Here is a 24,928-nt window from a genome sequence, read left to right as displayed (position 1 = left end):
GAGCTGGGGAACCAGCGGCCTGTGGTCCAGCCTTAGTGGCATCAAGATAATGTGAGAGAGTGGCCTGAAGCCTTCCCATTTCTAGGCCTGTCTAGTTTCAAGTTGGTTTGGTTTTCTCTGCAAAACTTGGTAAGCTTCACTTTCAAAAAGCCCCACCTGGTCGCAGCTGCAGGGACAAGCAGGAGCTGGGCCACACCTGTAGGAGCAGAGTCTAGAGCTGGGGGAGCAGGGAGAGGTTGGGTTGGAGGAGTCAGATCAGATGCAAAATACCCAAAGGGGCCAGAGCTGGGCAGAGCTGGGAAGGGTACCCCGTCCCTACCTCAGGGGTTCTGCATCTCCCTTACTCAAGATGAGTGCCTGAGCCAGCAGCACTGACGCCACCTGGGGACTCACTCAAAATGCAGAATCCCAGGCCACACTCTCCACCTACTGTCTATCCCATTTTATAGATGAGGAAACTGAAGCACAGCGAGGTTAAGACACTTGCCTAAAGTCAAACAGCAAGGCAGTGTTAGAGCCAGAATTTGGCCTGAGCCATCTTGCACAGGCTCTTATCCACCAGGCTGTGCAAACCTAGTCCTGTTTAAGCTCCAATTCTACCCTCAGACCCACCAGCCTCCCTGCCACTTGGACTTGAGAATGGTCATCCAAGGTCTCCTCACATCCACCCTGTCCCCTATACCCCACTCCCAGTGCAGACACCAGGGGAGTCTTTGCAAAACACAGATCTGGTCTCCTCCCCTCCACCCTACTGAAGGCACTTAGATGGCTTCCAACTAAACTATGGATAAAGCCCAAAGCCCTGACAGTGGCCCAAGAGACCTTGCCAGGCCAGCCCTGGCCCATCTGGCCTGTGCAACCTCAGGTGCCCTTTGCCACCAGCCATCTTCCCACCTGACTCGCACCCCCTCCCTCCCTTCCTCCCTCCAGCAGCCTTGCACACGCTGGTCTCCTGGCCACCCCATTCCCCTGGTCCAGTGCACCCCAGCTCATCCTTCGGACCTCACTCATGCATGCCAATTCCTCAGGGTCCCCTCCCTGATCACCCTCGTCTAAGTCAGGTCTCAGCAGGAGAAAATCAAGGTGTGGCAGGGCTGCATCCTTGCTGGAGGCTTTAGAGGAGAATCCATTTCCTTATGGTTAAGACTGAGGTCTCATCTCTTTGCTGACTGTCAACAAAGGTTGTTCCCAACTGCCGCCTTCCTTGGTCCACAGCCCCCTTCCTCCATCTGCAAAGCACACAACAGTGGGTCGAGCCCTTCTCCTGTCACATCTCTCTCTTCTTCTGCATCACCTCTAACACAGCCAGGAGAGTTTCTCCACCTTTTAGGACTTGTGTGAGGACCTGAATAATCCAGTCTAATCTCCCCATTTCAAGGTCTGTGCCCTTTGCCATGTACGGTGACATACTCACAGGTTCCAGGGATGAGGACGTGGACATTTTAAGGGACCATTATTCCAATGACCACAGCCCTGCTCCTAAGTAAGCCTTAGGCTATACTGCCAACTGGCTGGGCTTTGTCATCTCCTAGTCCTGGGGGAACTGAACCTCTCTCTCCACCCTGAGGGTTCACCTGAGCTCCAGACCAAGAGATTACCTGAAATTGAAATCATCCTCTTCCCTGATCTTAAACACAACCACGGGCATACGGTCTGTCCCTGCCCCGGCCCTGGCTGCATCCCTCACCTGTGTCTCCGGGGAACTGAGGGAGAGTGTATATGGCTCCATGCAGCCTGGCCCCACAGCTGGAGATAAAACCCATAGGCAGTAGACACAGAAGGAGGCATAGGAAGGAGCCTGGAGCTCCCGGCAGGAGGAACAGATGAACACCTTCTCTGAGATGAAGTTTAAGAGAATCATGTCATCCTCAGTGAGCATCTCCACGTGGGACGGAAGAAGATGAGAAGGGGTCCGGCGTCAGCAGAAGAGTCCCCCTCCAAAGACCTAATCCCCAGAACCTATGAATGTGTCACCGTACAAGGCAACAGGGAATTATGGTGGTAGGTGGAATTAAGGCTGCTAATCAGGGACCTTCATGTGGGGAGATGATCCTGATTTATCCAGGGAGGTGGGCACAATGTAATTAAAAGGGTCCTTAAAAAATGCAAGAGGGAAGAAGAGTCAAAGTCAGAAAGAGATGAGACAGTGACAGAAGCAGGGTCAGGGAGATGTGAAGCTGCTGGCGTGAAAGAGAGGAAGGGGCCACAAGCCAAGGGCTGCAGGTGGCCTCCAGCAGCTGGAAAGGCAAGGGAACGGATTTTCCCTTGGAACCTCCAGAAAGAAACACAGCCCTGCCCACGCCTTGATTCTAGCCCAGGGACAAACATTTTGGAACCTCTGAACTACAGAACTGAAAGAAAATCATCTGTATTGTTTTAAGCCACTGATTGTGTGGGAATGACAGTCACAGTAAGAAATGAAAACAGTGGGGGAGGGTATAGCTCAGCGGTAGAGCACAGGCCTAGCACGCACAAGGTCCTGGGTTCAATCCCCAGCACCTCCATCAAAAAAATTAGTACATAAGCCTAAATAACTTCCCCCCAACAAAATTTAAAAAAAAAAAAAAAGACATGAAAACAGGGCCCCTCCTGAGTCCCTTCCACCACGAAGGCCCGCTGACACTGGATGAGGCGCTGGCGGGAAGGGACACAGAGGCCAACTCTAGACAGTCGGGTTTCGTGCAGAGAGCCCCCAGAACAGGCGCGTGGGAGGCAGTCCGTGCAATGAATGAGGGAAGGGGACCCCTGCAGGTGAGATCAGGAAAATACACGGATCACTATCGCAAAGCAGAAAAACATAAATATTGCGAGATAAGCGGAGTAAGAACTAACTTGGGGGCCTCTTGGAGGAGAAGAAGTTCCATTTTGATGATTTTTTTTTTTTGAAGGATTTTGAAGGGAGGGCATCCCAGGCAGAAGGCTCCGCAGAAGCAAAGGTGCAGAGGCAGGAAAGAGCAGAGCCGTGGGACAGTCAGGGATCTGATGGGCTGGAAAGCGCGGACAGGAGAGGAGGCCCAGGACTCAGGGCCAGACAGTCTGCACTGAATTCTCGTTTCCCACATAGCGTTCTAGCAAATGCTGGTTCTGCAGGACGTCAGCAGGTGGCAAGCAAAACAAAAAAAGCAAGACACAAAGAATTACTGGATTCCATTTGTGAGGTTTCCATTTTAAATCATAGGGCCTCTCAGAGTCTTTTATCTGCTTACTTTCTCCCTGATTCTTCAAGGAAAGGGGGACGGGGGGACGGCTCAGAGAGACAAACTGTTCCCCAAGCTTAGCTGGCTATAGAAGCCTTTCCTCATGGAACAACTTCCCTGGAAGTGACTTTGGGAAATGTTGCCCTTGGCAATAGGGAGCCACTAAGGGTTGTAGAGCAGCTAATATAAGAGGAGATGGATGAGGGAGGCAAGGAATGTTACCAAGGTCTGGCCTTGGGTCCAAATTCTGCAGCTGCTTACTCCCCACTTCCCACTGATGCCCCTCCTGCCCCAGAGAAACCCCAGGCTGGCTGCAGGAGCCAGTTGTTCAGATTGGTGTTCCTGAAAGTTCTGGGGCTGCAGCAAGTGTCCAAGCGCACGCTTAACTATACCTCAGATGTGCTGAAATCCCCCCAGCGCTGGACTAACAGTCCCCAGCCGCACCAGCCACCGAGGGACGCCAGCAGCAGGTCCGCCCCACAGTGGTGCTTGGAGGTGCCCAGGATGCCGCCCACAGCATCAGCCCAGCTGCCGGCTTGTTGCCATGAGCACCTCTGTGCTCCCAGCCTGCACGTGGCAGAGGCCAGGGCCCGGTCCCCCAGACTGTTTGGACAGAGGAAACTCTCAGCCCCCCTTCTCCTGACTCAGTAGCAGAGAAAGCATGTGTCCTGGGTGGGAAGGTGAAGATCGGCTTTGGGGGTTTCACGGTCCTAGAGCGCTGGACCCATTTCAGGAGACCATGCACTTCCCGAGGGCAGGAACCCCACCATGGGCGATGAAACAGAGCAGTGCCGATGCCTCCGGGAGTTAGCCCCCAGGAAGCCCAGATGAAACCTGCTGACAGAGCTTCAGGAGCAAGTCCCAAACGCCCTTGCTGGTGCGCCCTTTGACCCAGATGTCGGTGAGGACTTTGGCACCATCCTCGGTGCAGGGCCTGCGGTCCCAAACTCTGCAGCCTGGCTGCCTCCTCCCTCCCTTCCTCCCCAGAGCCCCCCCACACACACCGACCCAGGCCAAGGTGAGGAAGGGGCCCTGTGGGCTCCAGCAGGCCTGGACAACTCTCCACACAGCACTGTCACACTGGCCTGCGTCCCTCGTCCCGTGCTGCCTCCCCCGAGGGCACAAACTGTAACTGGCTCACCTTCATCCTGTAGCCACATGCCTAGCATACAACAGACACTAAATAACAGCTTACCTTTACACAGCCCTCACCACAGGCCAGGAGCTATTCTTTGCACTTTTCATCTATTTTATCCCGTATAGTCCCTCCAGCAGCCCTACAAGGTGGCTACTATTATCACGCCCATTCTATAGATGGGGAAACCAAGGCCCAGAGAAGTGATTTAACCTGCCCAAGAACGCCTTAGGGTAAGTGTCAGAAGCAGGGAAGAAACCTGGCAGGCTGATCTTAACTCTACTGTCTCCCCAAAGAGACTTGACCTGGTGGGAGGTGGGGTGAGATAGATGAAGGGGACTGAGGTATAAACTTCCAGTTATAAAAGAAATAAGTCACGTGGATGTCACGTACATCATAGGAAATATAGCCCATAATATTGTAATAACTTTGTGTGGGGACAGATGGTTAGTGACTTAGTGTGATGATCAATTCACTATGTATGTAAATGTCAAATCACTATGTTGTGTACCTGAAACTGATGTAATATTGTAAGTCAACTATAGTTCAATTAAGGAATTTTTTTTTAAATGACGACAAAGATAATGAGTCAGCTGGACAAGATGAAGTGTGTGGTAAGTGGAACGATGATCCCAAAAATGTCCAGGTCCCAATCCCTGGACCTGGCGGATGGGGCTATGCTGACGTGATTAAGTTTAGGATCTTGAGCTGGGGAGATTATTCTGAATCATCGTGTGGGCCCCTGTGCTTACATAGGGGCCCTTAAAAGAGGCAGGCAGGAGGGGCAGAGTCAGAGGAGGAGACGTGACAATGAAAGCAGAGGCCAGCGCGATTGGGGGCCGTGAGCCAAGGAGGGCGGATAGCCTTCGGAAGCTGGAAAAGACAATGAAACATATTTCCCCCTAGCGCCTCCAGAAGTGCAGCCTTGCTGACCTATTTTATTAAGACTTTTGACCTCCAGAGCTGTATGATAATAAATTTGTCTTGCTGGAAGCCACCAAGCTGGGTGATAATTTGTTACAGCAGCAAGAGAAAACTAATATAAAATGTAACCTGGGTGAATGGGAGATCCCACATTTAGGTTGGAAGGAATCCACACGATAATGTGCTGGCCTGCAAAAGATATGGGGTCGTGGCCCACATCGGTAGAAGCAGGTGGTTCCAGGGAGGGAGGGGCGATCCTCCTCTGCCCTGGTCCAGGGGGCACTGGGAATTCCACAGTCTCCTCTGGTACCAGAGCCCCACATCAGGGGCCCGAGCTCAGAGAGTCCCTTCTCTGACACACAAACCCACAATGGACCCTCGGACAAGAGCAAAACAGAATCTGTACCTTTCTCCAAAGCACCTCTCTGTCTGATGCCCAGTTTTCCCACCTCCATAAAGGACACCACCATTCAACCAGGTGCAGAGCCCCCAGATCTGGACAGTACCCCCCATTTCCACTTTGCCCTCTGCCCCCACTCCCAATCCATCTGCAGGTCCTATTGATTCGAGCTCCAAAGCACATCCCCGCCTGCACATCTCCACTCACTCCTCCCCGGGACCACAGCAACAGCCTGGCCTCCTGCTACCCCCTGCACCCATGCTCCAGTGGACTGACCGAAGGACCATTCAAATGGATGTGATATCACTCCCCCTGGCGAAACCCTCCAGCCCCCGCAGTCCGCATAGGTCTGTGTTATCCCCGACTTCCCTGCTGCACCCGCACCACTCCCGCCTCACTGGCCTCCTTCCTGTTCCTCCAGCTTCCACTCCTGTGTATGTCACCACCTCTCAGCAGAGAGGCCGCTCAGCTTTTCCCACTGAGGGCAGCCGCCCGTCTCTCACACTAGCAGGTTATCATCCTCTCCATGGCAAGGAGCACCATCCACTGACTGTCAGTCTGGCAGGATGTCAGTCCAGGAGGCAGAGACCTGACAGAACACCCCCTGGCACACAGTGGGTGCACGATAAAGATCTGTGGAATGGATGAATTGCTGAGACAGGATTGGAGCCCCTGCCCTGAGAGGAATAAATGCTGGAAGCCCTGAGACCTGAGGGGCCCAAGGTGCTGCCTTCACATCGCTGGGAGTCATTTCTGAGGAAGTGGAGACATCTTGCTTACACAGCCCCAGCTTCCAAAACCGGGGCCAGTGCATAGAGGCTTGGCGGAGGCAGATTTCAGCACATCATAAAGACCTTCTAGACGTCAGAGTAGCCCAGGGTGCTGTGAGCTGCCCTGGGAGGGAGGGAGCGGGGGAGGGAGCCTGGTCCCCGGAGGCCTACGGGCAGAGGTTGAGTGGTCACCCGCAACAGCCTGGGACAAAAGCCATGCCTGGCACAGAGCAACTGCCCCTTTAAGATTTTTGTGAATGAGTGAACGAATGAATGAATGGATACTTGGATGAGTGGACCCCAAGTGTTAGGCACTCGGTGAGTAATTGGACTGATCGGCATATTAAAAGTCCCTCTCCTGCAGCAAGGCCACTGAGAATACCCAGTGGTTTTCTATCCTGAGCAGCAAAGATTCCGGAATGAAGTCTTCCTACCCCCACCCCAACAACCTCTGGCAGGAGGTGGAGGAGAGAGCGAAGCTGAGAACCAGCTTTGCCGGGAGCTGCCTTTCTGGACAGTCTGTCCATCGGGTCTGGGGCTCAGGTCCTGCTCTGCCCCAGACCAGTCCTGGGGCTGTGAGCAAGGCCCTCCCCCACCTCTGAACCTCTGCATCCTCATCGGGCAAATGGGGACCATGATCCCAGATAAGCCACCCCAAGGTCAGTGCACCACAGGTCTGACAAGGCCACACGTGGCCCAGGCTGGACACAATTAACCGACTGTGCCAAGGACCCCCAAGCCTCCCAAGGCTCCCCAGACCCCAGCCCAGGCCCAGAAGTCCCTCAGCCCCATTTTCCTTCTAATGATGCTCCTTGAGATGCAGGGAGGGTTAAGGAAGGTGCATATGAGCCAAAGGATGAATCACAATCAACTCAAGAAACAAGTCTAGGTCAGATATGAGTGGGAGCAGAAGCAGAAACTTACAGTAAACGCTGCCCTTCTCCCAGCACTGACAGCTCTCAAGCTGAGTAACGCTCCCGCCACCATCTCCTGGACTCTGGGCCTCTCTGTGGGGAAGGGGAGGCCTTGTTTAAGACCAGACCCAGGGTGGGGGAAGGTACAGCTCAGTGGTAGAGCGCGTGCTCAGCATGCACGAGGTCCTGGGTTTAACCCCCAGTACCTCCATCAAATAAATTACCTCCCCCCCTATACACACACACACAAAGACAGCAAGAGGCCAGCCTGCACCTCCTTCCATCTGCTCACATCAGGACCCTCTCTCCCGCTCCCCTCTTTCAGGGACAGAGTGGATTGGGGCAGGATTGGGGCAGCCTCTCCCCTCTCCCTCCTGCGAGCACCTAAAATCCCATGGTCAGCCGTCCCCTGAGGGCTGGAAAGCCCAGCGGGAGGACTGCCACATTCCTCAACAAGATAGCTAGCTCAGGGCGGAGGTCCACATCTGGCTGGAGGAAATGGAGCCGGAATGGCGGTGAGGGTGGGGGAGGGGGGCTTGTTGGAGCCTTAGCGCTGGCCTGGAGGGTGATGACTGAGGGTTTTGTGTTCATGGAGAGGCCTTGGGCCCCAATAAAAGGATGGAAAAGTCGGGGAGGAGGTGGAGCAATGAATTTTTTCTCAGGATTTGCACCCGAGTAATCCTGGGCCACATTACAAAACCACTCTTGGGGAGACTGTAGGATGAGGTGTCAGAGGGTAAGTCTCTTTCTCAGAAGGTGACACACAACAAGAAAGCATTTGTGCCTCAGGGGCCCGACCACAAAATGATGGAGTCTCCAGATGGCGAAGAAAAAAGGATTTAAAATTCAAGCCCTGGTTTGGGTTTTTTTGTGTGTTTTGTTTTTTCTTTTTAATCATGAACTTCCCAAACTTTTCCTGGGACAAGAGAAGTGGGAGCAGTCTTGAAGGGTCAGTCAGGGTGGGTATGAGGCCGGGTACTGAGCTGGGGAGGCAGCACCTCCCTGACAGGTGCCCCAATTCCTGTCCAGAAATGACCCACGTCTGAGCCCACAAGGGACGCGGGATGCTCAGCCTCTCCAGTAGGCGGGAAATGCAAATGAACACGAGGATATGGCCCTCTTCATCCGTCACATTGACAAAAATGAAAAGTCTGATAAGATCAAAAGTCGGTTGGGATGTGGGGAAGTTGCTACTCTACTCTCGCGCCCCGCCGATGGGAGGGCAAACTGTCCAGTCACCCTGGGAGGCAATTCGGTGGCATCTTTGAACTTGAAGACATTTCACCCTACACCTCCGTGTACTCCTCTCAGCTCCTTCTCTGGGAAAGAAGCCCACACATTCCCAAAAGCATCCAGACAGGACCACACAGTTGCCGGAGCAAGAAAGCAGAAAACAATGGGAAGAAACTTACCACCCCACAGTCAGGGACACAGATGCATCAACTATGGGTCCCCTTGTTTGGTAAAATACTAGAGAGCATTTTAAACATGGAGGAATCTGTAAGTATCCACGGGGAAAACCCCCCAAGACACACTGCCAACATTGTAAAAACCAAGTGGAGACACAGCTGGGTGTTCCACAGAATGTAGCACATGGAAAAGTCTTATTTTTATAGAATCGATATAAATATGGACATGCAGGCGTAAAGGTCTGCAAAGGAAAAGCCAAACCAATCATGGTGGTTCTATCTTCCAAGGGATCTGGCTAGGGAGATGCCCTGAAATCGAGCTTTACCTGCAGGGTGTCCACTTTTTGCATTGAGGATACATTCATTTATTCCATGTGTAATTAAATGCATGCTAGTTTCTAATTTAAAGAGGGGTTTCACTTTATAGAAAGGAAGCACATGAGCTCCAGCCATCAGAGCCTAGCAAAACCCCCCAAAGCCTCTCCCACAGTCCTTCCTTCCCTCCATTCCCCACAAGACCTTGGCACCCCAAACTCTCACCCCTCCCAGGTCATCAGCAGAGGGCTTGGAAGGCTGGGAGGGGGCTCTCTAGCCAGGGTCTCTGTCCTGTGCACTGACAGCTGCCTCCTCTGCCCTCTTTTGTGTGTATATGGGTTGGGGGGTCTCACATTGTCCCATTGAAGATGGAAGAGGGGGCACTACTTTTCTACCTGTAATCTCCCTCCTTCTGCCGGATTCCCACTCCACGTCCCCCCCCCCCACCCCCGCCCTAAGGTTGGATGAATAGGACTGAACTCCACAGTGTGGGCCCCCTTTTTCCTGTAGGATTAAAGGGGGGATCTTGCCCCTCCCCCAACAGACTGTCGTTGTTCCCCCTTTGCCCTCTATACAGATATGCACCAGGCACTGGCCAGCACCTACTGTGTTCCACGTGGGGGTCCACCAGGGCCTCTCTCTCCTCTTCAGATCCTGCCTTCAGCACTTAGGCAGTAGACCACGGCTGATGAATCTGAGTTGGCCCCCGCCCCATGCCTAGCTCAGTGCTGGGCACTGGTAAGTGCTCAGTTTTCCTGAAGCAGTCCCCAAACTCGGGTTCCGGGGCTTCCCACAACAGATGACAGCCCCCCTGCTGACTGTTTTCCAGGGGTGGATGCCCACCACATGCTCCAGAGCAAGGAATCCACATGTGGGGGAAGCTAATCTGGCTTGGTCCAGCACCCTCACCCTTGCTTCTCACCCACAACCAACTCTCCCTCCCTTCCTAGACCCTGGGAGAGGCTGAATATCAACCCATCTGTACTGCCCAGACCCCCACCGGCCTCCCCTGATCTGCGCAGGACCCCCACCTACAAACAGCCCATCCCCTGCAGGTAGTCCACTCCACCCTTAGAATGTTGAATGGATGAATCATCCCACCCAGGCGCCCCAACTAGCCTCTCAGCCAACCTCCCACCGGCGAATACTTGCCTATTCCGGACCCGTGGCTTGTCACCTACGCCCCCTCACCCCAGCTGGGCAGGGAACGAGGTGTGGAGCGTCCCTGTCCTGCCCTTCCCTGCTCAGGCTCAGGGCAGTGGTGGCAAGAAAGGGGATCCATTGGCGCCTCCCCAGGCTCCTGTCACCCCCTTACCTGCGGGAAGGCTCGGAGCACCCCCAGGAGCAACAGTCCCAGCACCGCGCGGAGGGCGAAGCATCCTGAGCCCAGGGCAGGAGGGCTGGGCTGGGCAGCCCGCGCCCACCTGGGCAGCCTGGGAAGCCCGCTGCGCCCACGCGCGGCGCCCGCGGCCAGGAACCACGCAACAGCAGGCAGACCCCAGGCGCCGGCGGACCTCCCGCGGCGCACTTCGCTGGCACCCAGCCGCACGCTGTGAAGTCACTTCCAGAGTAGATGCTCCTTCCCCAAAGGTTCAGCCTTAACCCTTCCCTTCCACCACCACCCGAGGCGCACTAGGTACCCCAGACAGCTTCCAGGAAGGCAGCTATTAGTGGTCAAGACAAAAGGGGAGTGAACACGTGCAGAGATGACTCAGGAAAGCCACACTTCCCTTTTGCTGTTTGAATGACCCACCCAGGATTTGATAGAACCGATTGTCTCCTGCTGGGGTGGAGGTAGGGGGTGTTGCCCAGCCCAGCTGGGCTGAGGGGCAGGATGAGAAGCTCCCGCCCCTGGAAGGGGAGGGGTGCTCACCGGAGGTTGGGAGGCTCCAGTGGGTCTCAACAGTCCCACCTCACCTCAAGGAAGGGCGAGGCCGGTGTAGGTTCGTGCTCCTGACTCGCTGATCAAGCTCCACCTTCTCTCCTGACCTGGAGATTCTTTGGAAGGAACTGCTGGAGTCAGGAGACTGCAGAGAAAGCCAGCATCAACCATTCACTCCCATTCTTAACTAACTGCTATGAAATGAATCAGTAGATGGATGATAGATGGATGGGTGGGTGGTGGGTGGGTGGATGGGCAGGTGGGTGGAGAGGTGGATCGACTGACTGTTGGAGGGCTGATGGAGAGAAAGAAGAACAGACATTTGGGTATCAATCCACAGGTGTTTCCCTGCCCCATCAGAGGTTTCTGCCTGGAGGAGCAGCCTAGCACTCTAACTTCCAAGAAAGAAAATATACAAGCTTCACTGAATTAAGTTCTCATTTCCAGCAGACGATTTTCCCCTCCAGCGTTCCTCCATCCCATGAGCTCTCTACTCCTTTCATTCTACATTCCACACATGTTGCTTTTTCACCCGCTGGGCAGGCGGCAGGTCAAGGGTTCATATGCTTGTCTTGTGTTTGGTTTTTTTCAGATGTGGAAACTAAGGCTTAGAAACAGGCAGCCAGTCCTAGGCGCTCTAATTAAAGATGGTCAGTTGTCTTCCCTGAGCACAAATGGCCCAAGGACCCTCAAGATTCTGCACCTCGGTCTGTCCTGCAAGGGGTAAGGCCCCCATCTTCCAGAAATACCTTCATCTCCTTGGCACCTGCAGCAGTCGTCTCCCTCCAGGACCCTCCCAACACAGCCTCCACATCCCTCCTTGAACTCCTGCGTTTCACTTGGGAGGACGCCCATATTGTACGCCCTCCCTGGAGACCCACTTCTGGGCACTCCCCAGATGCTCCAGGCCCAGTGTCCTGGGATGTCTGAGCTGGGACTGTGTCAAACCATTAAGTAAGTGATTATGGAAGTGACCACATGACATTCAACAGAACCAGGCAGGGGCAAGAGTGACCCAGGACACCGGCTTCCCAGTCCAGAGCTTTCTGCTATAGAAGAGCTGGTGCTCTGAAGAAATATACCTGTTAAACACACACATACACAACTAAACAACAAAACCAAAACAGCTGACACAAGGGGAAATACAAATTAACATTGATTACAAGCTTGAAAATTCCACCTTTCTAGCAATCGAAGAGATGCAAATTAAAGCAAACTTTGATAACTTTTTAGACTTAAGTCATCAGGGTTTTTCTTTTTTTTTTTTTTTCCTTTATAAAAACAACTTTGGTAAAATCCAGCCTCAAAGTTGTGGTGAAATCAGAATACGCATTCATACTCTGCTGGTAAATGTTTCAACCCTTTTCAGAAAGCAATATGGCAATTCTTAACAAAAGCCCCTCGCAAAAAAATGTTTACGACTTGTGGCTTAGCAATTTTACCCTAGTAAAAAGCTAAGGAAATAATTCAACTGGAAAAAGAAAAAAAGAAAACTATAAATACAATCATGTTTTTTAGAACATTCATTGTAAGTTTTGGAAATACCCTAGTAATCACGATGACAAGGAATAATAGTTAAGGAAACTGTGGTACATCCATTTAATAGAGTACTACACATCCATAAAAAATGATAATTATAGGGGGAGAGTATAGCTCAGTGGCAGAGTGCATGCCTAGTATGCACAAGGTCCTGAGTTCGATCAGTACCTCCATTAAAAATAATAATAAAATAAAAATAAATAATAAATAAGTAAATAAAACCTAATTACCTCCCCACTCCCCACAAAATGAAAATTATAGTGATGCTGTGGAAACCAGTCTCTCCCTCCTGTCTTTCCTCTCCTTGGGTAGAAAGGGACCTTTTACCAAGCCTCCTCTGTAGGGGTTCTCATCACCTGACAAATTATATCTTTTACTTATTGTAGGAATAGTAGCTGCCTTGGAGTGCTTACTTTGTGCTAAGAGTTCCCAGGCATTGGTTCTTGACTCAGGGGAACCCTGTGCAGAAGATCCAATGTTTGTGCCCATTTTGCAGGTGAGGAATTGAGGCACAGAGTCGTGAATCCATGAGACCAGGGTTCCCAAAGCCAATGGTGCTCCAGGCCCTTCCCCAGCCGGCTCGGTCCTGTGTCTCCAGCTTCACTCGTGTCTCTCCCCTTCACCCTCCAGTCTCTCATGCTCCGCTGCCCCCCTCCATGCCCTTGCCCGTGGCGGTCCTCCTCTTGGAACACACTTCAGACTCCTACTTATCTTCAGAACCTGCTCCAACGCCACTTCTCTTTGCTGCTTTCCTGGCACTGGTCCCTCCCCGCCCTTAGCCGTTTTCCCAGTCAGAAAGGCGGTTTCTGTCGTTTTTGGTACCTCAATTCTAGAACTGATCTGGTTGCTGCGTGCCAGTAATGACTGACTGATTCATGTATCCATCTGCCTCAGGAAACTGTGGGCTCCCAGAGCACCAAGATGTCCCGGGGAGCCGGACACAGTGCCTGGCCCAGGGCCAGTGACCGGCCAGCCAAGAGAAGGGCAGCTTCCGTGGCCAGGGCACAGGCTGGATCCCGGGAGGGCTTTGGGGGCAGGGGTCAGCCTCTCCTGGAGACACTGCAGCAGCCTAGGAAAAGGGCAGCTGGGGGGCAGAGGGGGGCCTCTGCAGAGCCAGCCTTGGACAGAGCTGACTCCGTGGCTTCTGCAGGTTTCAGGCGGTCCCTGAAGCCCTGAACGCGTGTGAAAGTGCTTTGAAGAGCAGGAGGGGAAGTCCCTCGGCCCGGTGTGAGACACGGCAGCGGGCCCTGTTGTGGGATCGCAGGGGGCCCCACGGGAGCGAGCCAGGGAAGCCGAGCTCCCAGGCCTGCAGGAGGCAGGGAGGTGCACAGCGCTACCCGAACTATCTCATCTCAGAGGAACGGGGCGGAAGGCAGGTGCAGCAGGAAGCTCTCCCAAGGGGACCAGGGACCTGTGTCACCAAAGGGATGCTGAGCAAGATACAAGGTTCCGACTTGGTTCAGGAAATTCAGGGACTTCCCCAGCAGCTGGGAACCCCAGCCCCAAATGGCCCCAAAATACCCTCAGCAGATAAAGGGATTCTTTCTGCCACAGGCAGCAGCAGGCAGGTAGCAGGCTGAAAAACCAGGCGGGGGCAGGGGGGCGGAGGGTGAACATCTGGAACTTTCTTCTTTAATTGGCACAGGTACTCCTCTGAGCACCTTTCTTGAGAACCTTGATGGAAATGGACTCTCCATTTGTGGGCCTCTCTGGCAGGCCCTACGTGCCAGGCTGCCTTAAAATCAACCCCCCAGAGCGCTCCCCTCCTCAAGGCCCAGGCCTAGATAGATCTACCTGGTCACTCAGCTCCTGCCCCTTGGAGGGAAGTAAGAAGTGGCCGCTGAGAGCCCAGGGCAAGGAGTTCAGGCCTGAGTTGGGAGCAAACACTAGGGGCTCCCAGCTGGCTGGGTGAAGCACCCACAAACAGGATACCCAGGCCCTTGGCCAGACATTTAAGCCTGGCAACAAGATTTCATTCAAGTCAATGCAGCTATCTCTGCTTCATAGATGAACAAACTCAGAGTGGTTAAGTAACTCTCCTCAGGTCACACAGCTTGAGGGTGGCAGGGCTGGGATTTGGCTCCAGTCCTGTCTAACTTTCAAGACTCAGCTGCCATCTCTTCCCTCTCTAGGCCCCTAATGCCCTAGCTTTCCCCAGGAGAAACAGCACTGGTGTGGGAGTCCTGGTCTGGCTGTGTGACTGTGGGCAAGTCCTCTCATATCTTAGAGTGTAGTAGTTATCTATGGCTGGGTACCTCAAAACTTGGCAGCTTAAAACAGCAAACATGGTATCACACAGTTTCTGTGGTTCAGCAATTCAGGGAAGACTTGACAGGGTGATTCTAGCTTGGGGGTCCTTGTGAGGTTGCAGTCAAGATGTCATCTGGGGCTGCAGCCATCTGAAGGCTTGACTGGGGATGAGAACCTGTTTCCAAAATGAGCCGCTCAGGTGGCTGTGGGCAGGAGGCCTCAGTTCCACGAGGCTGCTTGAGTGTCCTCACAACAGGGCAGCAGGCCTCCTCCAGAGCTGGGATCTCGAGAGAGCAAGATGGCAGCCACGTTGTCTTTTATGAGCTAGCCTCAGGAATCACACGCCATCATCCCCATGATGTTTTTCTTTTTTGGTTGCGCAGGCTGGCTCTCCCCAAGGCGAGTAAGGACTGCACAGGTGCAGAGAACCAGGAGGTGGTGGGGATCATCCGGGCATGTTTCTTTCTCTGCCAGATGTGGATTTAGCCCTACCAGGCAGCCCTGAATAAAACAGTGGACACAGAATGCTCTTTGGATGCAAGGGGGGAAGGCTCTTCCAACCGGAGCCCAGGGAGGGGCTCCCGTCCTCAGCAACAGCCTAGCCTCCAGGCTCAGGCACTCTCGCCTGCTCTGCAGCCTCGTGGCTGTTACCCCTCATGAATTCCTGGGACTGGTAGCTGGTGAGGAGTTCCTGTTGTGTTCCAGTGTTTCCTTCCACCTTCCAGAGAGACAGAGGAGGAAGCTGAGACCAGAGAGGGAAAGAGACTCGGCCAAGGCCCATGGCAGGGATGACCCTGTGGGCGGAGACTCTCCATCACGGAGTCCCTCTCTCCCCCAGACCTTCCTGCTCAGCAGGTCCGTTGTGAATGGGGGTGAGTCATTTAGACTTTCAGGAAACCAAACCTAGTCCAATATTAATCACGGAATCAGAGGCATCGGCTGCAAGAAGGAAACAGAAGCAACGGATGGTGGCAGCGACTCAACCAGAGGTGAAGGTGAGGAGGGTATGTCCGTGCAGGGAGGTCCCCGGTCCTGCGTGTCCCGATAGGAAGGCCTGGGGCTGGCCCCCAAGAAGGAGACGACCACTCCTCAGTGCCTTTTTTGTCCCGATGAGCCATACTCCCTTCCAAGAAGCACTGTCCCCACCCTACAGAAGGAAAAACTGAGGCCAGGGTCTGCTGGCTTCTTGGAAAGAGAAGAATCTCCCCAGGCAGGGATTTTGCCCATCGTGTTCAGTGCCTGGGAGTAGGTAAGACGCTCAGCAAAAAATGCAGAATAAATGACTCTAAGGTGCTTACGGGGTACCTGGCACAATGGCCCTGCAAAGTGACAATTTTTTAAAGTTCTATGGGAAAACAGATGCTCAGAGCAGTCATTTGCCCAAGCCACCCAATTAGTAAGTTCTAGAGCCATGATTCAAACCCAAGTCTGTGACTCAAAGTCTGTGTCCCCTCTTTAGGGTGATTTTTTTGCTGTAATTTGAGCCCCCACATCTAGTTGTCCTGAAGGCCGCGGGGCAGCCCACACCCCCTGGTCACTCTGAAACCTGCTCTTGGCTCCCAGCACTGTCTGTTGTAAAGGAATTTACTCTACAGAGATTGGTCTTGGGTTCCCTGTCCCCTCGTGGGCTGAGTCTCTGGCAGTCAAGCCGGGGAAGACTCCCAAGGACCAGCTCTGGAGGATTTGAGGGGGCCAAAGTTACCCCATCTTCAAATCATGACTTACAACACAGCAGGTTCCAGAAGCCAGCTTCTCTTTCCTGAAGGCTGAGAATTTAGCGACCCAAAGAGGGATTGATCAAGACTCCAACCACTGCCTGCCCCTCGGCCTGAAATTCCACCATTACTCACTTCTTCAGGCCAAGGTACTAAATGCCCTGATTAACATGTAAATTATTTCTGGGGGAAACCACTTGGTAAGTCATTAGTGAGTGTCACCGCCCTACATGAGCTGGTTCTCAGAAGAGCCTCGGAGGAGAACAGGGCCAGAGGGTCTGATGGCCAAGTGTAACATGCTGCTCATTCACCAATCAAGAGGGTGTCAGTGAAGCATTCAGATTCAGACCCAAGCTTCTCAGCTTGGCCAAAAAGGGCCCTGTGGGACCCACACCCCACTGACCTTATCCCTGTCACATTCCCCACTGGCCTCCTTTCTGCTCCTGGGGTCACCAAGCTTGTCCCTGCCACAGGGCCTTTGCACTCGCTAGTCCCTCTGCCTGAAACTCTATTCCCCCAGCTCTTTGGCCCTCTGAGGAAACTTGGGGTAATGGAAATATTCGTTACCTTGGTTATGGTGATGAATGCATACAGATGCCAAAATCTGTCAAATTATATACTTTAAATAGGTGAAGTTTATCATATGTCAATTACACCTCAACAAAGCTGTAAAAACTATTTTTTTAAAATGCTGCTCCTTCTCATCCTTCACGTCTCGGCTTAGAGGAAACCTTCTCAAAGAGGCCTTCCCTGATCACCCAAACTGATACTGCCACTCTGTGTCACTTCACTCTGTTTATTCCCTTCAAGGGACACATCACACCACCATCTGAACCCGTTTATTTGCCAGTAGCCTGACTCTCCCCCTAGGATGGGAGCCTATGGGCACAGGGACTGTCTGATGTGAAGGGGGCTTGGCTTAATGCATACTTTCTGGATGACTGAATGACCAAGGCCAGGGGCCCTGGGAGGCGCAGCGGACATGAGCCCAGCCTCCTCCCTCCAGGGGGGCAGCATTGAGGCTGAGACAGACAGACACTGCTCTGAAAGTGAAACCCGGAGCAGAGCCCTAGCGTCAGTGCCATCATCCATGCAGTCACGGCAGGCGGGAGGTGGGCCGCACTCCGGGTGAGGGTACCCTGTTCCCAGCAGGAGCTGCCCATGGATGTGCGGAGTTCATTCAGGAAAGCTCTCTGGAGTTTCACTCAGCAGTCCCCTCACACCACTGGGGGAGGATCAGCCTCACACCCAGGATCTCTTTCTCCAAATAGGAGCCATGAGGCCCTAAGGCCTGGTGGAGCCTGGGGCTCACCAGCCATGAAATCCTGGAGATCTGAAGAAACTGAGGCATGGCCCCGACTCTGGCCTCAGTACTCATGGAGTTCCTGCTGGAGACTGGGACCAAGTTCTGGGCTAAGAAAAACCAACAGTTATCATCCACAGCCCCCAGCTACTCATTGCTGACTGGTTTCTGGTTTGCATAAGAAGGTGGCCCAGAGTGTGAAAGCTTAGAGGGGTCTAGCGAGCATGAGTCCCTTCCCCACCCATAGTCCCTCCCCTACCCAACTTACACTGACCCTGAGGCCAAAGTCAGGCAGCAAGTTAGTGCAGAGACAGTCTCAGACCCAGGCTCCTGACCCCTCACCTGTGCCATCACTTGCATTATCATGTTTACCTGCCACTTTGCATCATCTGCCTTCTCCAGGCCTGCCATCAGGGGAGCAAAGTCTGGACCCCAGAGTTTCAGACCCCAGCCAGGGAAGTGGGCAGGGAGCCGGGGTGTCTGCGTGGCCGTGACTGCAGAGACTGCTGGAATGTCACGGGTTGGGGAGCAGTGGGCCTGTTTGAATTCCACAGGCACAAATTCCCACGAGCCCACAAGTGCCAGCACACCCTCCTTCCCCAACACTCAGAACAGCTCACCCACCTGCTACCTGGAACGAGTCCTGGTGTCTATCCAAAGAGATACCGGGGAAATGAGCGCTGCAATGGGGATAAGAAACAAGTGTGACATCTGTCCTGTGCCACCCCCTGGGGACTGTGTGCTCGTGGGCTGACAAAGCATTTCAAAGGCCCACTGGGTTGGCGGCCATAGCCCAGAGGAAGCAGCCTGTCCTGTGTTCCTCGAGGCCTAAAGTCCAGCCACTCGCTGGCATCCCACCCTCCTGCGTGGTCGCAGTTAGAGCAGCCACTGCCCTGCCTGGGACGGCCTCTGCTCCAGGGACCGGGGCACCTTCTGAGCCATGACCTTCCAACTCTAGAGGGAGGGGTCACTGATCTAAGTCAAGTAAATGAACCATCCGTGCCTACAGGTACTCGTGGCCGTCACTGTGTTCCCAGTCCCCGAGGCCCCTTCTGTGCTGTGCTCCAGGGACCAGAGCTTGGCCACTCAGGCCTGTGTGGTGTGTCTAGCGGGGCAGGGTGCCCACTAAGTCCTAGAACTCCACCAGGCTGCTTCCCACGGGACCTACCAGTGCTGTGGGTCTAACATGCCTTCAGGAACGAGGACGGATGAGAGAAACACATTTCCACTTGTTTGAGGTGGGCGGTGGGGTTATCATTCATTCATGCATTCATTCAACAAACACTACAGGTGTGTGGGTAGCAGGCCTCGGACTAGGTGCTGGGGATACAGCAGCGAACACAGTCAAAACGCCCTGCCTTTGAAGAGTTTCCATTCTAGTGAGGGAAAGACAGACAACACATAAAATAAATGAGTAAAGACACGGGATTTTTGAAGGGGAGGTGTGCTGTAAAGAAAAATACGGGGAAAGGATGCAACACAGGTGTGCTGGGGCGTAGGAGTACACATTTAAATAAAGTGTGAGGAAAGGCCTCACAGAGAAAGTGATTTGTGAGCAAAGACCTGAAGAAATGAGTGGGGGTGGGGGCGGGGGAGCCAGGCAGACAGAGAGGGAGCACAGAGCAGCCAGTGCAAAGGCCCTGAGGTGGGGGTGACCCAGGCCGGGCAGCAGGTGGGGGTGAGATCAGAGGAGCAAGGCAGGGCTGTGCAGGGCCTGTGGTCACTGTGCAGACTTTGACTGCTACCCTCACTCAGATGAGGGCCACTCAGGAGCCTTGAGCAGAGGAGAAGCATGACCTGACTTAGGTTCTTCCAGGGTCACTCTGGCTGACACGTTGAAAATAGGGCTGGGCAGTGGGGTGGAAGAATGGAAGCAGGAAGACCAGACAGGAGGCTGACCACAGCAATTGGTGGGAGGGGTGGGGGTTGACAGAAGCTCGGACCAGGAGGGAGCAGGAGGAGGGGAGGAGAAAAGTGGCCAGATGCTGGTGAACTCCAAAGGGAGAATAGGCAAGGTTTGCTGACAGAGGCATCGAGGACGACTCAAGGGATTTGGCCTGGGAAACCAGAAGGATGGAACTGCCTTCAACTAAGATGGGAGGATGGGGTAACTAATTAATCACCCACTGGTGACTGTTAGGAGAGAGGGCAGGTGCTGCAGGAGCACGTGTTCAGGGCCACCTAGCCAGATCGTGACAGAGTGGGCTTGGTGGTCAGAGAGGGCTTCCCGAAGGAGATGACATTTAAGTTGCGCCTAAAGGAAGAACGAATGGGCTGGGGAGAAAGGACAAGAACCAGGGCTGCTGGGAAGACCTCGATGAGGGCAGTTAGGGGGAACTTCCAGTGGCCTCAAGGGGCCCGAGTGTTGCTAAGGGCAAGGAAAGCGAGCTCCAGATGAGGCAAGAGGTGGGCAGGACTGGCCGGGCTGCTTGCTCAGCACCCACCAAGAAGGAGGCTTGGCCCTCAAGCGCCCAATCAGACCGAGAAATGGAAATGGGTAATAAATAGCCACAGATGAGTCATCTCAAGCCCCAATTTTGAGCCTGCTGTGCAGCTCTCCCCAGCCTGCATCTTCCCGGGAGGGGCCCCTGATTTCAGAATGACCAGGTCAGGCAGAGCTCAGCCCCCGGGGCCCCCAGCGCAGGGAGCTCAGCCCTGCAAAACCCCAGGCGGCACAGCAGCTCTTCCTTGCAGGACCTGGGCCCATCACCGTCCCCAGGACTCAGATTAACATGAACAGTGCACAGAAAACCTTTCTCAGGCCATCAGGGCTTCAGATGTTTTTCAAAAAGGAAAAGAAAAGCCTTGTACTCATAAAATGCAGTTGGAGGTAGTCAAGTATTTTGTTTGTTTATTTGCTTAAGCATTTGGGAAAGTCAGGCAAAGCTGGGTTCGAATCCCACCTCTGTCACCGCCACAGCTGAGCCACTTGGAACAAGTTGGTTAACCTCCCAAGGGCCTCTGTTTCACCCACTTCACAGGGCTGTGCGAAGATTAAAGGAGGTGATAAAGCTTAGCACAGAGCTGGGCACACAGGAAGCGCTCGAAGACTCATTGCCCAACCACTACAAAGACAAAGATCTCTTCTAACTATGTGGCCACCGAATCGGGCCCCAACCACACGAACAGATGAGGCCACCATTCTCTCCTCGGGCCCCCTGGGCCTCACACCGGAGCACCTGCTCCTGGCATCTCAAGACCTCCACTCTGCAAACATCCTTGGACAAACTGTCCGGGCCAACGCTGACGTAAGAAATGTAGAATCACCAGGGAGAGTTATCTCCCAGCAATGCTATCCACTACCGTTGTTCAAGCAGCTACTATGTGCATGCCAGAGGTTACAGTGCTGGCCCTGGCGTTCGTTACCGTCGCTGCTGCAGCAAAACGCCCGAGACTGGGTGACTTAAAGAACAGCAATTCATTTCTCACAGTTCTGGGAGCTGGAAGTCCAAGATCAAGGTGTCGGCAGCTGTGGTTTCTCCTGAGGCCTCCCGCCTTGGGTTTGCGCATGGCCGCCTTCCTGCTGTGCCCTCACATGGCCTGGCCATGCATGCATGTCCCTGGGGCCCCGTGCTCTTCTCTGGAGGACTCCGGTCCTACTGGATATGGGCTTCACCCTTATGACCTCATTTAACCTTATTTTACATCTTTAAAAGGTCCGTCTCAAGCTGGTGGTAGGGGAGGAATAAATTAGGAGTCTGAGATTAGCAGATACTAACTACTGTATACAAAATAGATAAGCAACAAGTTTCTACTGTAGAGCACAGGAAGCTATATTCAGTATCTTGTAGTAGCCTATAATGAAAAAGCATATGAGAAGGAATATATGTATGTACATGGATGATTGAAACATTACGCTGTATGCCAGAAACTGACACAACACTGTAAAACTGACTATGCTTCAATTAAAAATAAATAAATAAATAAAAATCCAAGGGAAAAAACTATCTTGTAATAACCTATAAAGAAAAAGAATATGTGTATATACATATGACTGAATCACTAGACCATACACCAGAAACTAACACAACACTGCAAATCAACTATAGTTTAATTAAAAACAAAAAAAAGGCCTGTCTCCAAATACAGTCACGTGGGGGTTAAGGCTCTGTAACAGCCCTTACCTGCATGAGCTCATGTGTCCTCCCCCATATCCCATGAGGCAGGCATTCTAATACCTGATTTATAGATGTGAAACTGGGTTGAGAGGTTAATCATCCAACATCACATCAGAAAAAAGGATAAAAGCACAATTTTCTGCTATTCCAGTGAATAACACACTTCTCCGTGCTCCTCCCTCAAATCCAAACAACCTGGCAAAGAAGAGGGAGTCATGGGACTTGGGGTCTGAAAAAATCTCTAAGCAGGAAGAGGCTGCTTTCTCCCAGGGACGCTCAAAGGCGTCCTGTACCCGACAGCGCTCAGGCAATGAGGGCTCAGAGCACCTTGCCCGGAGCGCCTCTGCCAGCAGCAGTCGAGCTAGACTCAAACACAGTCCGCGGGGAGCGGGTGGGAGGCCACTTGGAGATCCCAAGCGTGACGGCCGGGGGAGGCGCAGCACATCTGGGGCAGGCAGGTGTCAGCATCCCAGGGAGAACCCTGTGATCAGCTGGGGATCCCAGCAGCCTCAGAGTCCTCCCTCCCCGAGCACTTCTCGAATGGCTCACAGAAACTCCAAGCTGAGGAGGTGGAATGACAGGCCTGAGCTCTAGGGGTCTACCCACCCCCCAGCCCGGGGGCTCCCCTGTGATATCACGTCTCCTCCCTCAGCCTTCCTCTCTCCCCTCCATTCCGCAAATGGCTGGGCAGCGGCGGGGCTGGTGACGGGGCCATCCTGGGCCTGCCCCCAGAGTGGATACGCGGGAGAGGCCAAACGGGGCTGGGGAGGTGGGGGGCCGGAGCTACAGGCGCTGGGCTGTCAAAACCACGAGAGAGAGAGATTGAGAAAAAATCCTTCTCAGTCAGAATGAAAAGTGAGACTGAGAGAAACTGAGTGAGAAGATCCTGGCAAAAGAAAAGCCAAACGTCGGCTTCCATGAAAGCAGCACGGCCCAGTGGGTCGTCAGATGACTAAGTGCTGGGGCCACAGTGACAATGACGACGGGGCCTCCTGCAGCACGTGTGTGTGTGCGCGCGCCCACAAGTGTGAGTGTGCGAGCCCTTGAGATTACGCGTGTGAGGTGTGCGGACACAGGGCATGTGTGTGTGAGGGGGTGTGCCCGCGGCGATGTGAGTCAGGGGGGGTGTGTGCATGCACGTGTGCGCGGGGGTGTGTGGTCAGAGAGCATTAGGATCCTCTCCGCTGCACAGCGGTCCAGGTAGAGAAGCCCTGTCACCAGGGAGGAAAATGAAGCTCAGGGCAGGGAGGTCACTTGCCAGTGTTCCCAGCGTGGAGCCCACACTCAGGACCAGGCTTTGCCACTGGTCCCTGCCGAGCTGCCTCCCAAGGGAAACAAGTCCAACCCAAAGCCAGCCCCAGGAGGAAAGACAGACCAGGATAGTCGTCACCGCTGGGTGTGTGGTGTAGGTTAGACACACGGACTCTGGAGTTCAAGGTGGTCTGAATTCAGATCCCAACTTGGTCATGCTGCGTGGCCTTAGGTAAGTCACTTAACCTCTCTGTGCCTCAATTGCTCCACATGTAAATGGGGATAATAACCTTACCTCATAGGCTGGTTTTGAGGACTCAAAGAGATAAGAAATGTAGCGCTCTTAGAAAAGCACCTGGCACATAACAAGTGCCACATAAATCTTCCTTGTTATGATCACAGCAGTGAGCTTGTGGATTTAATAAGCTCCGGGGACAGGTGAATTCCAGGATTATAAAATCCCAAGATGCTGGAATGACCAGACACCAAGAACAGCTAGGCTAAGTCTCAGCGTGGTGGCGACTGGGGCAGAGGCAGGTGTGGTGGGGCGTCCTGTCCCCAGGCCTGTCTGCTGCACCCCCCAACCCCCACCCTCTGCCCAAAATCTTGTCTCCTCCATACATTGTCTGCGAGAGGCTGGTTCGGCTGGGAAGATGGCCCGAATTTTCAGGCAGAAAAAAACTGAGGTCCAGGCCAGGGCAGCTCTGGAGCGCAGGGGTCACTGGTTAGGGCTGTGCAGAGTCCGCCAGCTCCCTCCCACCTCCCCAAGTCCCACAAGGAATTTCCGGGCGTGAAGGTGTCTTAGTCTACACAGGCGGCCCTGACAAAGCACCACAAACCAGCTTAAACAACAGAAATGTCCTGTCTCACAGTCCTGGGGGCCTGGAGGTCTGAGATCAAGGTGCTGGCTGCATTGGGTCCTTGTCAGGCCTCTCTCCTTGGCTTGCAGACAGGGGACCCCTGCCCTTCACAAGGCCCCCAGTCCAGTGAGGAGAGAGGATCCAATGAGCCCACCAGGCTCTGGCCGAGAGATACACAGGAAGATGCAGGCTGACAAGGCAGCCAGGAGGGCCGAGGAGGGCCTGTGGCCAAGCAGGGAGCCCAAGGCCAAGTTTGGGCAATAGACTCCAAAGGAGGAGACAGATGGAGCCTTGGGTAACTCCCACCCCAACAGCCCAGTATCTTCCCACACTGTGTCACGCACTGCCCCACATCCCCCAGAGCTCGAACCCAAGGATTCCTGGAAGGGCCTTAGTGATTTCCAGGCCTCTAACCCTCCCACCCCAGCCCAACAGAATTATTCTCACCCACTCAGCCATGTAACTCCCCCAGAAATGCAGGCCAATGGGGGCACAGCCCAGCAGGGACGCTGAGACAGAGCCCCTCATCAGTCGTTCACTGGAGAAACGACCTAGAGCCTTTCCTGCATCCTCTCTCATCCCTGTTTCAGGCCAGGGGGGGCAGACTGCCCCAAAGACAGGATCTGCATCTGCAATACGCACATGGGCCCCTGTTTTCAAATAATAACATCCCATATTTATTAAGTACTTCCTAAGTGCCGGTTACCAGCACTAAGCAGTTCATCATCTCAGAATTGTCTCATTTACTCCTCAAAACACCTCTGTAAGATGGGTAGCATTATAACCTCCATTTTACAGGAAACTGAGGTTCAGAGAGGCCCACTGGCTTGCCCTGAACCCCAGGCCTCGGCTCCAGGCCCAGTGCTCAGCCCACACAGCATTCACTGACCCCGTACAGACCCAGGAGGGTGTCCCTGGAGCCAGGGGAAGTTTGTCAGAACTCGCT

General features: G+C 53.6%; 1 protein-coding gene across 2 annotated transcripts in view; it reads right to left on the bottom strand.

Annotated features, from left to right (window-relative positions):
* The window catches only part of TNFRSF8 (TNF receptor superfamily member 8), a 63,887-nt gene extending 53,294 nt beyond the window's left edge, over positions 1 to 10,593 (bottom strand). Inside the window, exon 1 of one of the 2 annotated variants that reach the window (XM_032495219.1) lies at positions 10,380 to 10,593. The gene's annotated coding sequence lies outside the window, so the exon portion shown is untranslated. Of the gene's footprint in view, positions 1 to 9,670; positions 9,678 to 10,379 lie in introns of those variants that run through there. The other variant, XM_032495220.1, reaches the window with a different exon arrangement.
* Between the last annotated feature and the right edge of the window lie 14,335 nt (positions 10,594 to 24,928).

The sequence above is a fragment of the Camelus ferus genome, chromosome 13 (genome assembly GCF_009834535.1).
Source record: "Camelus ferus isolate YT-003-E chromosome 13, BCGSAC_Cfer_1.0, whole genome shotgun sequence".
In the NCBI taxonomy this organism is placed as follows: Eukaryota; Metazoa; Chordata; class Mammalia; order Artiodactyla; family Camelidae; genus Camelus; species Camelus ferus.
The sequence above is the reverse complement of the archived record's forward strand: the minus strand, read 5'-3'. Positions and strand labels throughout refer to the sequence as shown.